Source organism: Aquarana catesbeiana, linkage group LG04 (assembly GCF_042186555.1).
Source record: "Aquarana catesbeiana isolate 2022-GZ linkage group LG04, ASM4218655v1, whole genome shotgun sequence".
NCBI lineage: Eukaryota > Metazoa > Chordata > Amphibia > Anura > Ranidae > Aquarana > Aquarana catesbeiana.
Window position 1 is genome coordinate 640,821,586 of NC_133327.1, and position 16,448 is coordinate 640,838,033.

A 16,448-nucleotide genomic window follows, 5' to 3' on the forward strand; every position below is an offset into this window, starting at 1 on the left:
AGAGCTTCCCCTCATTTCAGATCTATCCCTTGGATCTACAGCGACTGCACTTGTAGTGCAAAGTAGATTTGGCCCTAGTAAATCATCCCTTATATAGAAACATTGGGGGTTATTTACGAAAGACAAATCCACTTTGCACTACAAGTGCAAAGTGCACTTGAAATTACACTGAAAGTGCACTTGGAAGTGCAGTCGCTGTAGATCTGAGGGGTAGATCTGAAATGAGGGGAAGCTCTGCTGATTTTATCATCCAATCATGTGTAAGCTAAAATGCTGTTTTTTATTTTCCTTGCATGTCCCCCTCGGATCTACAGCGACTGCACTTACAAGTGCACTTTCAGTGCAATTTCAAGTGTAGTTTGCACTTGTAGTGCAAAGTGGATTTGCCTTTAGTAAATAACCCCCATTGCATCTCTAATATAAAAACATTATATCCCTAATATAGAAATATTGTATCTTTATTATAGAAACATTGTATCCCTAATATAGAAACATTGGGGGTTATTTACGAAAGGCAAATCCACTTTGCACTGCAAGTGCACTTGGAAGTACAGTCGCTCTAAATCTGAGGGGAAGATCTAAAATGAGTGGAAGCTCTGCTGATTTTATCATCCAATCATGTGCAAGCTAAAATGCTGTTTTTTATTTTCCTCGCATGTCCCCCTCGGATCTACAGCGACTGCACTTTCAAGTGCAATTGCAGTGCAAAGTGGATTTGCCTTTCGTAAATAACCCCCCTTGTATCCCTAATATAGAAACACTGTATCTCTATTTTAGAAATAATTTATCTCTAATATAGAAACATTGTATCTCTGGATCACATTGGTTTGATAAATATGAAATTCTTTTTTTTTTTATTTGGCTGGATTCACACTTCTGGATATTGATATATTTTGAAATCAGTGAAAACTTATCAATAAAAAACATGGATGCAGGCATTAAGACACATGTCAACAATTTCAGCGAGAGATCGCTACATTCCGCTCAAATTCATCCACAGAGCATATTATACGCCGCAGAGATTATCTAAAATATATCCAACACTATCAGATAGATGCCCGAAGTGTAATGGAGAGCTGGGTACCTTTATACATGTTGTCTGGTCGTGTCCTATTATACAAGAGTTTTGGTCATATAGGTGGTAGACAATATTAATACGGTGGGTAACCTGTATATACCAGTGAACCCGATTAGTTTTACTCCTGGGAGTATGTGATAACCTCATAACTAATACCCATAAAAGACTGTTTGTATTTTATACCTTGTTTTATGCTAGGAAAACTATTCTGATTAAATGGAAGCAGCCCGACACCCCCCCCCCCGGTCCCCCAGTGGAAAGCCTTAGTAAACTCCACACTACCACCCTATAAAATCATCTATATTAACCGTAAGTGCCCTAAGAAGTTCTCGAAGGTTTGGGGAGCATGGTCTAAGCAGTCAGATTAACATGACTTGTGGGATGCGGGGTAGACCCCCTTCCGATATGTCCTCTCCCCCCCCCCCCCTTTTTGCTTTTCCTTTCCTCCCCCCCTCTACCCTCTTATGCCCCGTACACACAGTCGGATTTTCCGATGGAAAATGTGTGATAGGACCTTGTTGTCGGAAATTCCGATCGTGTGTGGGCTCCATCACACAATTTCCATCGGAATTTCCGACACACAAAGTTTGAGAGCTTGCTATAAAATTTTCCGACAACAAAATCTGTTGTCGGAATTTCCAATCGTGTGTACACAAATCTGACGCACAAAGTGCCACGCATGCTCAGAATAAATAAAGAGATGAAAGCTATTGGCTACTGCCCCGTTTATAGTCCCGACGTACGTGTTTTACGTCACCGCGTTCAGAACGATCGGATTTTCCGACAACTTTGTGTGACCGTGTGTATGCAAGACAAGTTTGAGCCAACATCCGTCGGAAAAAATCCTAGGATTTTGTTGTCGGAATGTCCGATCAATGTCAGACCGTGTGTACGGGGCATTAGACTTCTTGATCCTCCATAATCCATTTTTTAGGTACCCTAAATAATGGTTAACATTACTACCTGACTTCTCAGCTGAGGGTATTATCAGCTGACAGTCAATACCGGAAAATTGTATAAGTGAATACATTTTGTATTTATAGATGTACTCTTATACGTATATCATGAATCATACACAATTCTGTATTATGATGACTAAAATCTTCTGATTTAAAATTATTCACCATGATTGTATGTACCCACTGTGTAGCAGCACTATGTTTTTTTTCTATTTTTTGTTTTTTTTAATGTTTGTGTGTTTAAATGTTCTCCTTCTGGAAACAAATAAAAATTTTCTGTTAAAAAAAGAAGACACATATCAACATCACTGTGCATTGATGTGCATTATGATGCTGCACATTAACATTCCATGCAAAGTGTTTTGCAACATGCAGCATCGGACTTAACCACTTAACCCCCAGGCCTTTTTTGGCACTTTTTGCTTATATGTAACAATTACTTAGAACCCCCAAACATTATATATTTGGGCAGAGGCCCTAGAAAATAAATTGGTGAGTTTTGCAATTTTTTATGCCACACGGTATTGTGCAGAGGTTTTTTAAACCCAATTTCTGGGAAAAAATATACTTTTTTAAATTTTATTCCGCAAAAAAAAAAATGCAATAAAACCACAATACATAACCCATTTTTTTGTAAAATATAAAAGATGATGTGACGCCACGTACATAAATATCAAACATGTCACGCTTTAAAATTGAGCATGCCCGTGCCAAGGCAACAGACTATGTAAATTTTTACTATCCATAGGCCAGGGGCGGATCCAGGGGGGGGGGGCAACGGGGCAATTGCCACCGCCGAGAAATTTGTTGCCGGCCGGGCGGGTGACATAGCCGGCAGCTCCGCGGGCGGGTGACATAGCCGGCGGCTTCTTGGGCAGGTGACATAGCCGGCAGTTACGATAGCGGGCGGACCAGGTGGTGCAGTTTGTGGGCAGGCGGCGCGATTTGTGGGAGGGCCGGGCTGCCAGGTGACTCAGTGTGTTGGCAGCTGGCCAATCAGTTAGCCAGGGGCAGGGGAGCAGAGAGATGAGATCATCTCTCTCCACCAGCCCTGCATCCCTGCAGTAACTTCCGCCCTTAGTGGGCAGGCAGCAGAGAGATTACATTATCTCTCTGCTGCCTGACTCAGTCTGGGACACAGCAAGAGACAACCAAAACACCACCTCAATAGGCAAGTGACAATCCACAAGATGTGGAAGGTGACGTGGCAAGTGACAATCCGTAATGTGTGGCAGGTGACGTGGCAAGTGGCAATCCGCAAGGTGTGGCAGGTGACGTGGCAAGTGGCAATCCGCAAGGTGTGGCAGGTGACGTGGCAATCCGCAAGGTGTGGCAGGTGACGTGGCAAGTGACAATTCACAAGGTGTGGCAGGTGACGTGGCAATGCGCAAGGTGTGGCAGGTGACGTGGCAAGTGACAATTCACAAGGTGTGGCAGGTGACGTAGCAAGTGGCAATCCGCAAGGTGTGGCAGGCGACGTGGCAAGTGACAATCTGCATCTGGTGTCAGGCAAGTGACAATCCGCAACGTGTGGCAGGTGACGTGGCAAGTGACACACTCAGGGCTCCCATTGATTCTGCATTATGACGAGTTGAACTATTTCATTTTATATTACAATGTAATTATAGAAATAATGCGCTTCAATCATCCTAACACTTTAACAACCATGGTGCTGGGATGATTGAAGCGCCAACACCAGCCGTTTCCCCGATAAATTGCCCACAAAAAAAACGGATTTTCTGGCAGTGCCCCTCCCGAGACAAGACTCTGGATCCGCCCATGCCATAGGCAACACTTTAAAAGCCTTTACAGGTTACCACTATAGATTTAGACAGGAGATTTAGTTCTAGAATTACTGCCCATGATCTGACGTTTGTGGTGATACCCCACATGTGTGGAACGATTGCTGTTTGCATGCGTGTGTGACTTGTGCGCTAGCACAGGGGGACATGGGCACTTTAAAGCGGTTGTACACCGCTGGACCTTTTTTTTTTTTTTTTCTTATCTGCAAGGTAATGTCATAATGTGCTAGTATGCATATTATGTGAAACATACCTGAAAATGAAGCATTCCAGCGATGCAATGTGATCGCTGGAGGCCGCTTTCATCTTCAGCCATCTTGCTTCTGGGTTCGCGGACTCCGGCTCTGTGACTGGCAGGAGCCGCGATGATGTCACTCCCGCACATGAGAGCCGTCGTTCATGGCACAGGGCTCAGAAGGAATGGCACGGTGGCCATTCAGAGCGCATGCGCCAGTCATGTCACTGGCTGCATGTACAGTAAATATCTTTTAAATCGTGCATGTTTAGGAGATATTTATGCTACCTATAGGTAAGCCTTATTATAGGTTTACCTATAGGTAATATTTAGTGATGGAAGTTTACTTCCTCTTAAATTTTTTTTTTTTTATTGTTGCTTCAATGGAAAAAAAAAAGTAATTTAAACATTCATTTGAGAGGTACTCTTTATGAAGAGATCTGGGGTCTACGAGAGCACCAAATCCCTCCTCTTCCCAGGAAAGCATTCAAAACACCAAGATCAGTGTTTTTGAATACTTTTGATTTTGGAAAAAATTGACATATGGGTAAACCAGAAAGACCTGATCAAAGCCAATACCAGCTTTGTATGGGTCTCCGATTAGCCTGCGCCCTGCAGACATGCCAGCTGGTAGCTCAAGTCTCCCAGTGGGAAAGGAGAGCCGCGGGAGGGGGTCATCCCATCTCTCTGCTTGTAATAGCAATCGAGTGGCTAGTTAGCCACTCTGATTGCTACTACAAGAAAGACAACCGTCGGCTCTAAAAAATGGTACCAGGGTGATGCCTGCTGCTGCAAGCATCATCCCAGTATAACCATTAGAACTCAAATGACGCACTAAGTATGTGATTTGGCGGCAAGTGGTTAAAGGGCTGGTTCCCACCAGATGCAGTCCAGTGCATTTTTAATCTGCATCAAATTGGACAGTGTTTAACCACTTGCCGACCAGCCGCTGTCATTATACTGCGGCAGGTCGGCTTGTTCCCGCAAATCACCATAGGTGTAACGTTGGCTCTTTTAAGAGCTATAGCAGGCGCGCGCGTGCCTGCTGCACAGCGGGGGAGCCGATGTGCGTGGCCGGCGGCTGCGATGTCCGCCAGCCACCCACGATCGCTCCACAGAGAGCCAGAACGGGGATCTGTCAATGTAAAAAAACAGATGTCCGTTCTGACAGGGGAGTAGAGAGATTGTCTGTTCCTAGTAATCAGGAACAGCATTCTCTCTCCTCCAGTTAGTACACTGCCCCCACAGTTAAAAACACCTCCTAGGGAACACATTTATCACATCATCATCACTAGTGTTAACCCCTCCCTGCCTGTGTCATTTATACAGTAATCAGTGCATTTTTATAGCATTGATCGCTGTATAAATGTCAGTGGTCCCCAAAAAGTGTCTGATCTGTCCTCCACAATGTCGCAGTCCTGCTAAAAATTGCTGATCACCGCCATTACTAGTAAAGAAAAATAAAATAAAAATTCCATACATCTATCCCCTATTTTGTAGACGTTATATCTTTTGCGCAAACTAGTCAATATACGCTTATTACGATTTTTCTTTTTTACCAAAAAATATGTAGAAGAATACATGTTATGGGAAAGTTCCCCCAGAGGGTTTTTTTAGCAGCAAAGTAAATAAATAATAGATGTAATTGGAAAAATATGTTCTTTATTAAAAATTAATGGCATACAATGTTTCCACAAAAGTTAAAATATGAGCTCTAAAGGGGGCATGCCCCAAAATGCAGAGAATGCAAACACAAATTTGTACATATTATATGACATGTCCAATGTAAGACAAAGCTTGACGCGTTGCGACCCATTTTGTTGGCGTCTTCTTCAGAGGATAGGTTTGCTGCAAAGAAACTACATTTAGCACATCAGGTTGAAAGATGCATGAAAGGCTACGTGTGTACAAAGTGGCCATTTCACATAGTTACCAATATATGCGGTGGGGACCTCCCAACCAAGATTTCCTTAAGAGCTATCAGATGATCCTGTGTGATTCAAGGTCGGATAGAACCTCAGGAGGAGACGACAATTCACTGAGTGCAGCTTACAAGGAGTCACACGTTTATATACCCCCAAGGGCACACCAGGCCGGGTGGGGTCGACACCTGCGGCATAGTTTCAGAGCATAAATTCATGAAGGAAATAAAATATATATATATATGCCTTTCATGCATCTTTCAACCTGATGTGCTAAATGTAGTTTCTTTGCAGCAAACCTATCCTCTGAAGAAGACGCCAACAAAATGGGTCGCAACGCGTCAAGCTTTGTCTTACATTGGACATGTTGTCATATAATATGTACAAATTTGTGTTTGCATTCTCTGCATTTTATATATATATATATATATATATATATATATATATATATAAGTGAAGGAATGAGAAAGTGAAGGAATGAGAAAAAAAATCAGAAAGTAAAAAAATGACCAAAGTGCAATGGATGAAAGAGGAAGTAAATGAAAGTGAGAATATAGTGAAACTTTTTCACTATATTCTCACTTTCATTCACTTCCTCTTTCATCCATTGCACTTTGGTCATTTTTTACTTTCTGATTTTTTTCTCATTCAATATATTCAATATATATATATATATATATATTACACAGAGAGAGAGAGGGAGACACGAGAGCATGATGTGAGTGAAGTGAATAAGTGAAGGTTAAAAGTTGAAAAGTGTGAAAAAATAAATAAATAAATATATATATATATATATATATATATATATATATATATTATATATATATTTATTTATTTATTTTTTCACACTTTTCAACTTTTAACCTTCACTTATTCACTCACATCATGCTCTCGTGTTTCTCATGTCCTTTTATAATATCATTTATGCACTAATTATCTTAGTGACACACATATAATATATACAACACTCCCCTGGGGGGGTTTCTTTCTCTCCGACCGTGCAACGCATCAAGTTTAAAATTCTCTACATCTATACAAGCACTATATATATATATATATATATATAATATAATATATTTTATGAATTTATGCTCTGGAACTCTGCCGCAGGTGTCGACCCCACCCGGGCTGGTATGCCTTTGGGGGTATATAAAGGTGTGACTCCTTGTAAGCTGCACTCAGTGAATTGTCGTCTCCTCCTGAGTTTATCTGACCTTGAATCCCACAAGATCATCTGATAGCTCTTAAGGAAATCTTGGTTGGGAGGTCCCCACCGCATATATTGGTAACTATGTGAAATGGCCACTTTGTGCACACGTAGCCTTTCATGCATCTTTCAACCTGATGTGTTAAATGTAGTCTCTTTGCAGCAAACCTATTCTCTGAAGAAGACCCCAACAAAATGGGTCGAAACGCGTCAAGCTTTGTCTTACATTAAACATGTTGTCATATAATATGTACAAATTTGTGTTTGCATTCTCTGCATTTTGGGGCATGCCCCCTTTAGAGCTCATATTTTAACTTTTGTGGAAACATTGTATGCCATTCATTTTTAATAAAGAACGTATTTTTCCAATTACATCTATTATTTATTTAGTTCGCTGCTAAAAAAAACCCTCTGGGGGAACTTTCCCATAACATATTATCCGGGTTGCGTAGCACTACTACCTCTCTATATATGTGTCTTTCCCATGCTGTAGAAGAATACATATTGGCCTAAACTGATGAAGAAATTTCGGGGGGTTTATTTATTTCTTTTTTTGGATATTATAGCAAAAAGTAAAAAATATATATATATTTTTTTTAATTGTTGGTCTTTTTAGTTTTAGTTTATAGCGCAAAAATATAAAAAAAAAACGCAGAGGTGATCAAATACCACCAAAAGAAAGCTCTATTTGTGGGAAAAAAAGGACGTAAAAATTTTGTTTGGGTACAGCGTCGCACGACCGTGCAATTGTCAGTTAAAGCGACACAGTGCCGTATCGCAAAAAATGGACTGGTCATTAAGGGGGAAAATCTTCTGGTCCTTAAGTGGTTAATATGGATTCCAATGGCCCTAGTTCACACCGGTGCAGAGCTTTCCAGTGCAGTCTACAAAAGTAGAACATTTTTTTTCTGTATGGAACGTGGCACATGTCACATGTCCTCAACTGAGATAAATATTAAAAAAGAGGGAAAGTGCACCGGAACGCATCAAAAACATGCATGCAGAAACGCATCTGGATTGCAGAAATTATGATGTCAACCAGTCCTGAGGCTTTTCCAATGACAGCGTGCGCATTATCATGTACACCCGATTTTATCCTTTTGCTGTTTTTTGGACACATGGTAAAAAAATTATTTTAGGTCTGAAGATTACATAAAACCCCCAAACATTATATATTTTCTGAAAGCAGACACCCAAGGCTAATATAGCGGCAGTTCCAATTGTTTTATGTCACATTATAAGCACATTAAGGGTTTAGGAAATGCAAAATTTCAATACAAAGTACATTAAAGTTAATTTAAGGTCACATAAATGCAATGGATTACCCAGTTTTTTGGTAAAATATAAAAGAAAAGGTTGCACTAGGCTCGCTTCACATCTATGCATGTTGCTTTTGAGCGTTTCTGCAGTGCTTTTTCCTGTGTTTTCCTGCAGTTTTTTACAGCGATTTTGCCACGTTTTGCATTTTTGATGTTTTTTTATTTTATTTGTTGCTGGGCAGATTTAAAAAAGCAAAACGCAAATCGCGGTAAAAACGCACTACATGTTTTTCTGCAGCTTCTCCATTGAAGTCTATTGAACCAAAAAACGCAAAAAAGTTTTGCATTTAAAAAAGTGTCTGATCCTTTTCAAAAACGCAGAGGCACAAAAATGCATTGATGTGAACATGTTCCATAGGAAACCATGTTAAAAAAAAATGTTCTGCAAAAAGCATGAAAAACACAGTAACGTGAATGGAGCCTAAATAGTTACCCAAAAGGTTAAACAGTGAAACAGAGAAAAACTTCAGCACCCTAACTTTTCCATAGGTACTGCTTTTAATGCCCCTACAGATCATCAGTTTAGAGTTAATCAGAAATAATGGGCCTAGAATTATTGATGTCACTCCGGTGTGTGACAATATGTAACGTGTGTAGCATAATCAACTTTTTAATGCGTAGGGCCCCCAACACGTTCATGTATGTGGAGGAGTTTTTATGTTTTGGGTGTAACAAACTTTTTTTCTTTTTTAACCTTTTTTTAATATAGGGGACAAAGTCCCCCATGTGATTCATTTTTGGTGACAGGTTCTCTTTATTGGGATATCAGGGGTCTTCCTGACCCTCAATAATTTTACAAGAGGATGGGGACAAACAAAACACACTTCTCTTTACCCACCTGCTGACCAGCTGTCGCAGTTATACTGCATTAGGTTGGCTCGGCTGCGAGAATCGCAGTAGCTGTACATTGGTCCCTTTAACAGCTATAGCAGGTGCTTGGCCAGCGGCCTCGATGTCTGCCGGCCACCCACTCGTTCCTGAGAGAGGCAGAACGGGGATCTGTCAATGTAAACAGACAGATCCCCCGTTCTGACAGGGGAGTAGAGAGAGATTGTCTGTTCTTAGTGATCATGAACAGCGATCTCTCTACTCCCAGGCAGCCCACCGCCCCACAGTTAGAAACACCTCCCTAGGGAACACTTAACCCCTTGATCGCCCCCCTAGTGTAAACCTCTTCCCTGCCAGTGACATTTATACAGTAATCAGTGGCTATATTTAGCTGTGATCGCTGTATAAATGTCACTGGTCCAAAAAAAGTGGCAAAAGTGTCCGCTGCAATGTCACAGTCTGGCTAAAAATCGCTGACCATTGCCATTACTAGTAAAAAAAAAAAAAAATTTATAAAAATGCCATAAATATATCACCTGATTTGTAGACGCTATAACTTTTGCGCAATCCAATCAAACGCATATAGCGATTTTTTTTTTTCTTTTACCAGTAATATGTAGTAGAATATATATCGGCCTTAACTGATGAAGAAATTAAATTATTTTACATATTTTTGGGGATATTTATTATAGCAAAAAGTAAAAAATATTGTTTTTTTTCTTTTTCAAAATTGTTGGGCTTTTTTGTTTATAGCGCAAAAAATAAAAACTGCAGAGGTGATCAAATACCACCAAAAGAAAGCTCTATTTGTGGGAAAAAAAAGGACGTAATTTTTGTTTGGGTACAGCGTTGCACGACCGTGCAATTGCCAGTTAAAGCAATACAGTGCCTTATCGCAAAAAATGGCCTGGTCATTAAGGGGGTAAATCCTTCTGGGGCTGAAGTGGTTAATTCCTAATTATTTTACATGAGGGCTGGAACAAAAACAGCACATGTCTTTCTGACTCCCAATGATCGTACAGGAGCTGGGAACAAAAAACAGCAGTCAACTCTGACTCTAATCTTACAGGGGGCGGGGCTAGACAACAAATGATTCCAGGTGTCTGGTCTGTGAAAGGTGTTTAGCAGCTTCTGAAGCCAACAAGAGTGCTAAAGTATTTTAATAGATTATATTTAGAGGCTGACATTAGTGACTATAGATAAGGGTTTTATACAAATCGTAATTGGCGTTGCCTGTGCCAACTGCCTTGTGACTTGTGTTTATGTGACTGTACAATGACAAATGATTAGATTATTTTTTATCTGGCTATTTTCTCACTTTACTTTGTGTTGATCTTGGATGATGTGACCTCCAGGCTGAACAGTGACACCTCTGCTAGACCATTAATATGTCATTCATTTATACTCAGCCCCGGGCCAGGTTTTTTTTTCTTTTCTCGGGTTCAAGTTAGGACATAAATAGTAAAATATCCTCATGTATTCATTATACAGACCACCACAAAAGTCAGGATTGTTTTCCAATTAACCACTTGCTGACCAGGACTTATCTGAACCTTTTTGTTTACAAGTTTAAATTAGTATTTTTTGCTAGAAAATTACTTGGAACCCTCAAACATATTATATATATATATATATATATATATATATATATATATATATATATATATATATATATATATAATATTTTAGCAGAAACCCTAGAGAATAAAATGCCGATTTTTGCAATATTTTATGTCACACAGTATTTGCGCAGCGGTCTTTCAAACGCAATTTTTTTGAAAAAAATACACTTTAATGAATGACAAAAAAAAGAAAAAACAGTAAAGTTAGCTCAATCTTTTTGTATAATGTGAAAGATGATGTTACACCGAGTAAATAGATGCCTAACATGTCATGCTTTGAAAATTGTACACACTTGTGGAATGGCGATAAACTTCGGTACTTAAAAATCTCCATAGGTGATGCTTTAAAAAAAGTTTACAGGTTATCTGTTTAGTGTTATAGAGGAGGTCTAGTGCTAGAATTATTGCTCTCACTCTAACGATAATGGCGATACCTCACATGTGTGGTTTGAACACTGTTTACATATGTGGGCACGACTTACGTACTTGTTCGCGAGCTCGGAGGGATGGGGGGCTTGTAATAGAAATAAGCATAACAGGTCCTCTCTATTGAGAGATCTGGGGTCAAAAAGAATCCAGATCTCTCTTTTTTACCCTTAAAAGTCAAAAAAAAAATAAAAAAAAAATGACACTTTGACTTCAACAACAACAAAAAAAAAATCATCTCTTTAAGCCGGAGAGGCGGAATGACGTCAGATGTCACTCCGGTCCTCCAAGGGCATAGAGCCGAGTGGGGGCCATTTTGCACTCACTTGACTTCCTGCCTAGCCATCAGCCACATCAGATCAATTCCGGGCTTCCTGAAAGCTAGCTGCTGCCAGAACAATGGTATTTAACATCAAAGTCGTGACCTAAATGTACTGTGGGCGGTTAAAGTGGTTAAAGAGAACCAGTCATCATCAGGTATTTGCAAGGATGTGATTATTCAGTTGTAACATCATAAATGTACAGGCTTGCCTATAAGAGATTAGTAGTTGTTTCCTTTTTTATGGCTTAAGCCTCGTACACTCGATCAGATTTTCGGACGAACGTTCGACCGTTTTTTGTATGCTGCTAGTCTCCTATCGAAAAGGGAAGAGGTTACTCACCATACAAAAATTCTCGTACGACAGAATACAACTTCAGAAGTGACGTAATGTGTTGAATGGTTTTGCATGTATTCTTATGTTTCTGAGCATGCGTAGTCTTGCTCTTACGATTTTTTTTTTTGCCCACGGACGTCATATGACGTCCTGGGCTTTGGGCGGGTATATCTGAATGATGCCTATAGTTACAGACATCATTCAGATATTGCCGGTTTCAGCCGGCGAATCTCTACACCATAGGAACGATCATAGCGGCCGTTCCGCCGCTTGATCGTTCCTATGGGAGGCGAGAGGGGACGCCCCCCCCCTCCCGCCGCTCTCCGGTGCTTGCTCCGACTCACCGTTACGATCGGTGAGGTGGAGAGTGGATCCGCCAGTGCCGGATGTAGATCATAGAGATTTCCGGCGGACCAGATGGTCCACGGAGTCTCTATGATCGTCGGAGGCCTCTCCATTCAAAAAAACGGCGCCACTTCGGCTGGGAAGCGCCGATCGTTTTATTTTTTTTTTTTATTTCAGGCTTCCCAGCCTAGTGGTGAGATATGGGGTCTTATTGACCCCATATCTCACTATTAAGAGCACCTGACATGTCATATTGCTATTACAAGGGATGTTTACATTCCTTGTAATAGGAATAAAAGTGATCAATTTTTTTTTTTTTTTCAAAAAAGTGTCAAAATAAAAAAAATAAAATATAATTAACAAAAAAAAAAAAAAAATTTTTTTAAAGCACCGTCCCCGTGTGCTCGCACGCAGAAGCGAACGCATACGTAAGTCCCGCCCACATATGAAAACGGTGTTCAAACCATACATGTGAGGTATCGCCGTGAACGTTGGAGCGAGAGCAATAATTCTAGCCCTAGACCTCCTCTGTAACTCAAAACATGTAACCAGTAAAAAAATTTCAAGCGTCGCCTATGGGGATTTTTAAGTACCGAACATTGGCGCCATTCCACGAGCGTGTGCAATTTTGAAGCATGACATGTTAGGTATCTATTTACTCGGCGTAACTTCATCTTTCACAAAATGTAAAAACATTGGGCTAACATTACTGTTTTGTTTTTTTTTTTTAATTCCTGCGCAAATACTATGTGAGATAAAAAGTTGCAATAACCGCCATTGTATTCTCTAGGGTCTTTGCTAAAAAAACATATATGATGTTTGGGGGTTCTATGTAATTTTCTAGCAAAAAAATTATGATTTTTACATGTAGGAGCAAAGTGTCAGAATTGGCCCGGTATTGAAGTGGTTAAACGGAAATCGGACATTGAGTTCACATCCTACAAAAATGTAATAGTCTGCACTTCCAGCTTTTGTCTAACACAAAAACCGGAATCAGCTGTCGAAAGCACCGTAATAACGATCAGAAAATCGGGAGATCGTTGGTCGGACAAAATTTTACTTCCGATTTTCGTATCGTATAGTCTGTGTTGGAACACAATTGAGTCAGCCTGGATGCTTCTCATCCATTCAAGAGAAGACTTGTATTTTTATCAACAAATATGAGTTTTCTTCTGATTAGCTGAGGTAGAGTTTGTAATGTAATTTGACAGTCTCTCCACCTCAGCCTATCAGAGGAAGACTTGTATCCATTGATAAACATACAAGGTTTTTCCTAAATGGCAGCACACAGCAGCTTAATCACTTAGTAATTGAAATAGTTGGTTTGGGCCAGCTTGGCCCAAACAAATGCTTTATGCTCCTTGCACACGTGGGCATCTAGGTGCAGTGCATCTCTTCCAGACTCTTTGTGCACCAGGCAGGGACGGGGTAGCGTCCAGTCCCGCTGCAGGCAGCCAGGCAAAGTCCATTGTAAACCATGGCTACCTGTGCGTTCAGGTACAAAGTTCTTGGTGATTTCTTCAAACACTGCATTTGCAATTCCAACATACACTCACTGCCCACATTATTAGGTACACCTGTTCAATTGCTTGGTAGCAGAAATTGCTAATCAGCCAATCACCCAGCAGCAACTCAATGCATTTAGGCATCTAGACATGGTGAAGACAACTTGCTGAAGCATCAGAATGGGGAAGAAAGGGGATTTTAGTGAATTTGAATATGGCATGGTTGTTGGTGCCAGACGGGCTGGTCTGAGTATTTCAAAAACTGCTGATCTACTGTGATTTTCACGCACAGCCATCTCTCGGGCTTACAGAGAATGGTCCGATAAAGAGAAAATATCCAGTGAGCGGAAGTTGTTTGAAGGAAAATGCCTTATTGATGTCAGAGGAGAATGGGCAGACTGGTTTGAGATGATAGCAACAGTAACTCGAATAACCACTTGTTACAACCAAGGTATGCAGAATACCATCTCTGAACGTACAGCACATCGAACCTTGAAGCAGATGGGCTACAGCAGCAGAAGACCACACACCGGGTGCCACTCCTGTCAGCTAAGAACAGGAAACTGAGGCTACAATTCGCACAGCTCACCAAAATTGGACAATAGTAGATTAAAAAAAACATTGCCTGGTCTGATGAGCCTCAATTTCAGCTGCGACATTCAGATGGTTGGGTCAGAATTTGGCCTAAACAGCATGAAAGCATGGATCCATCCTGCCTTGTATCACCGGTTCAGGCTGGTGGTGTAATGGTGTGGGGGGATATTTTCTTGGCACACTTTGGGCCACTTAGTACCAATTGAAAATTATTTAAACACCACGGCCAACCTGAGTATTGTTGCTGACCATGTCCATCCCTTTATGACCACAGTGTACCCATCTTCTGATGTCTTCTTCCAGCAGGATAATGCACCATGTCACAAAGATCAAATCATCTCACCACTGGTTTCTTGAACATAACAATGAGGTCACTGTACTCCAATGGCCTCCACAGTCACCAGATCTCATCCAATAGAACCCCTTTGGGATGTGGTGGAAAGGGAGATTTGCATCATGGATGTGCAGTCGACAAATCTGCAGCAACTGCGTGATGCTATCGTCACTATGGACCAAAATATCTGAGGAATGTTTCCAACACCTTGTTGAATCTATTCCATGAAGAATAAAGGCAGTTCTGAAGGCAAAAGGGGGTCCAACCCAGTACTAGCAAGGTGAACCTAATAAAGTGGCTGGTGAGTGTAAATGTATGCTTTTCAATGGTAAGTGCAGCATTTGACAAACACTGTATTTTACCTGTTTTGCCTACATTTTGATAGGACATGCTGCATCCGAAGAAACGCAGGGCAACACAAAGCAGCCTTTGAACTGCCATGTGTACTGCTGAGTAAAAGTCAATTGGATTTTGCTGATCTGTGTTTGGCGTAAAAAAATGGAAACGGAAAATTGTATACTCACCTTTCCTTACATTTCCTTTCCTGTCGCATCTTCATGACAGCATACATTTGGGTTGTGACTCCATCCTTCACAACCTGATAGGACTGAATAGCTATAAATAGTAAAGGTAGGACCCACCTCAGTATTCTCTGTATCTATCACCCCAGAACTTAGAAGGGTGGGCATCTGTATGCTGCCATGAAGATGCGACAGGAAAGGAAAATTACGGAAAGGTGAGTATACAATTTTCCATTTTCCTGTCGCATCATGGCAGCATACATTTGGGAAATAACTCGCCAGATGGGTGGGCTCAAGAAGAAATTAAGTGTATTTAACAAGCAATTGATGCATTGACCTCCCGAAATCCACAGTCGACAACTGTGCGGAATCTACTTTATAGTGGGTCATAAAGGTGTTTTTGAAAGACCAAGTTGCGGCTTTGCATATTGTCTCCGCGGACACTCTGCTGTATGCTGCCCATGAAGTCGCCACTGCTCTAGTGGAGTGAGCTTTTAGGCCCTCAGGTATTTGAATCTGCTGTAGTGAATAGGTTTTTTTGATGATCTTCACCAACCACGAAACAATGGTCCGAGAGGAGGCTGCCTGTCCCCTTTTGAAGCCGTGTGGAATGACTACAAGGTTATCTGTCTTCCTAAAGGTACTAGTTGCCATAAGGTATGCCGAGATGTTGCCTTTAACATCCAGTGGATGCGGATCACCTTGAACTGTAAGAAGTGCTGGGAGACTTATCTCTTGGTTAAAATTAAACGAAGAGGCGACTTTTAGGATGAATTGGTCCGAAGGCCTTAGGACCCCTCTGTCTGGATAGAAGACTAAATAAGGTTCCTTCGCAAGTAGCGCTTGCATCTCTGAGACCCTGTTTGCTGAAGTTATGGCAATGAGGAATGTGACCTTAAGCGTTAAGTCACATAAGGAGATGGCTCCGGAAGGGAAGAAAGGTTCGTGAGACAGTGCTTCCAACACAATTGATAGATCCCATGCTGGAAAAGTATGTCTTCTGGGAGGTCTTATTTTTAGACAGGCTTTTTGAAACTGCGTGACGAGAAGGTCTTGGGCCCACTTTACTCCTGTCATGGCCGATAGTGCTGAGAC

The 16,448-nt window shown here is 41.0% G+C and overlaps 1 protein-coding gene across 1 annotated transcript in view; it reads left to right on the plus strand.

Moving 5' to 3' along the window:
- The window catches only part of PACC1 (proton activated chloride channel 1), a 74,407-nt gene that overhangs the window by 488 nt on the left and 57,471 nt on the right, over positions 1 to 16,448 (plus strand). The window lies entirely within an intron of this gene.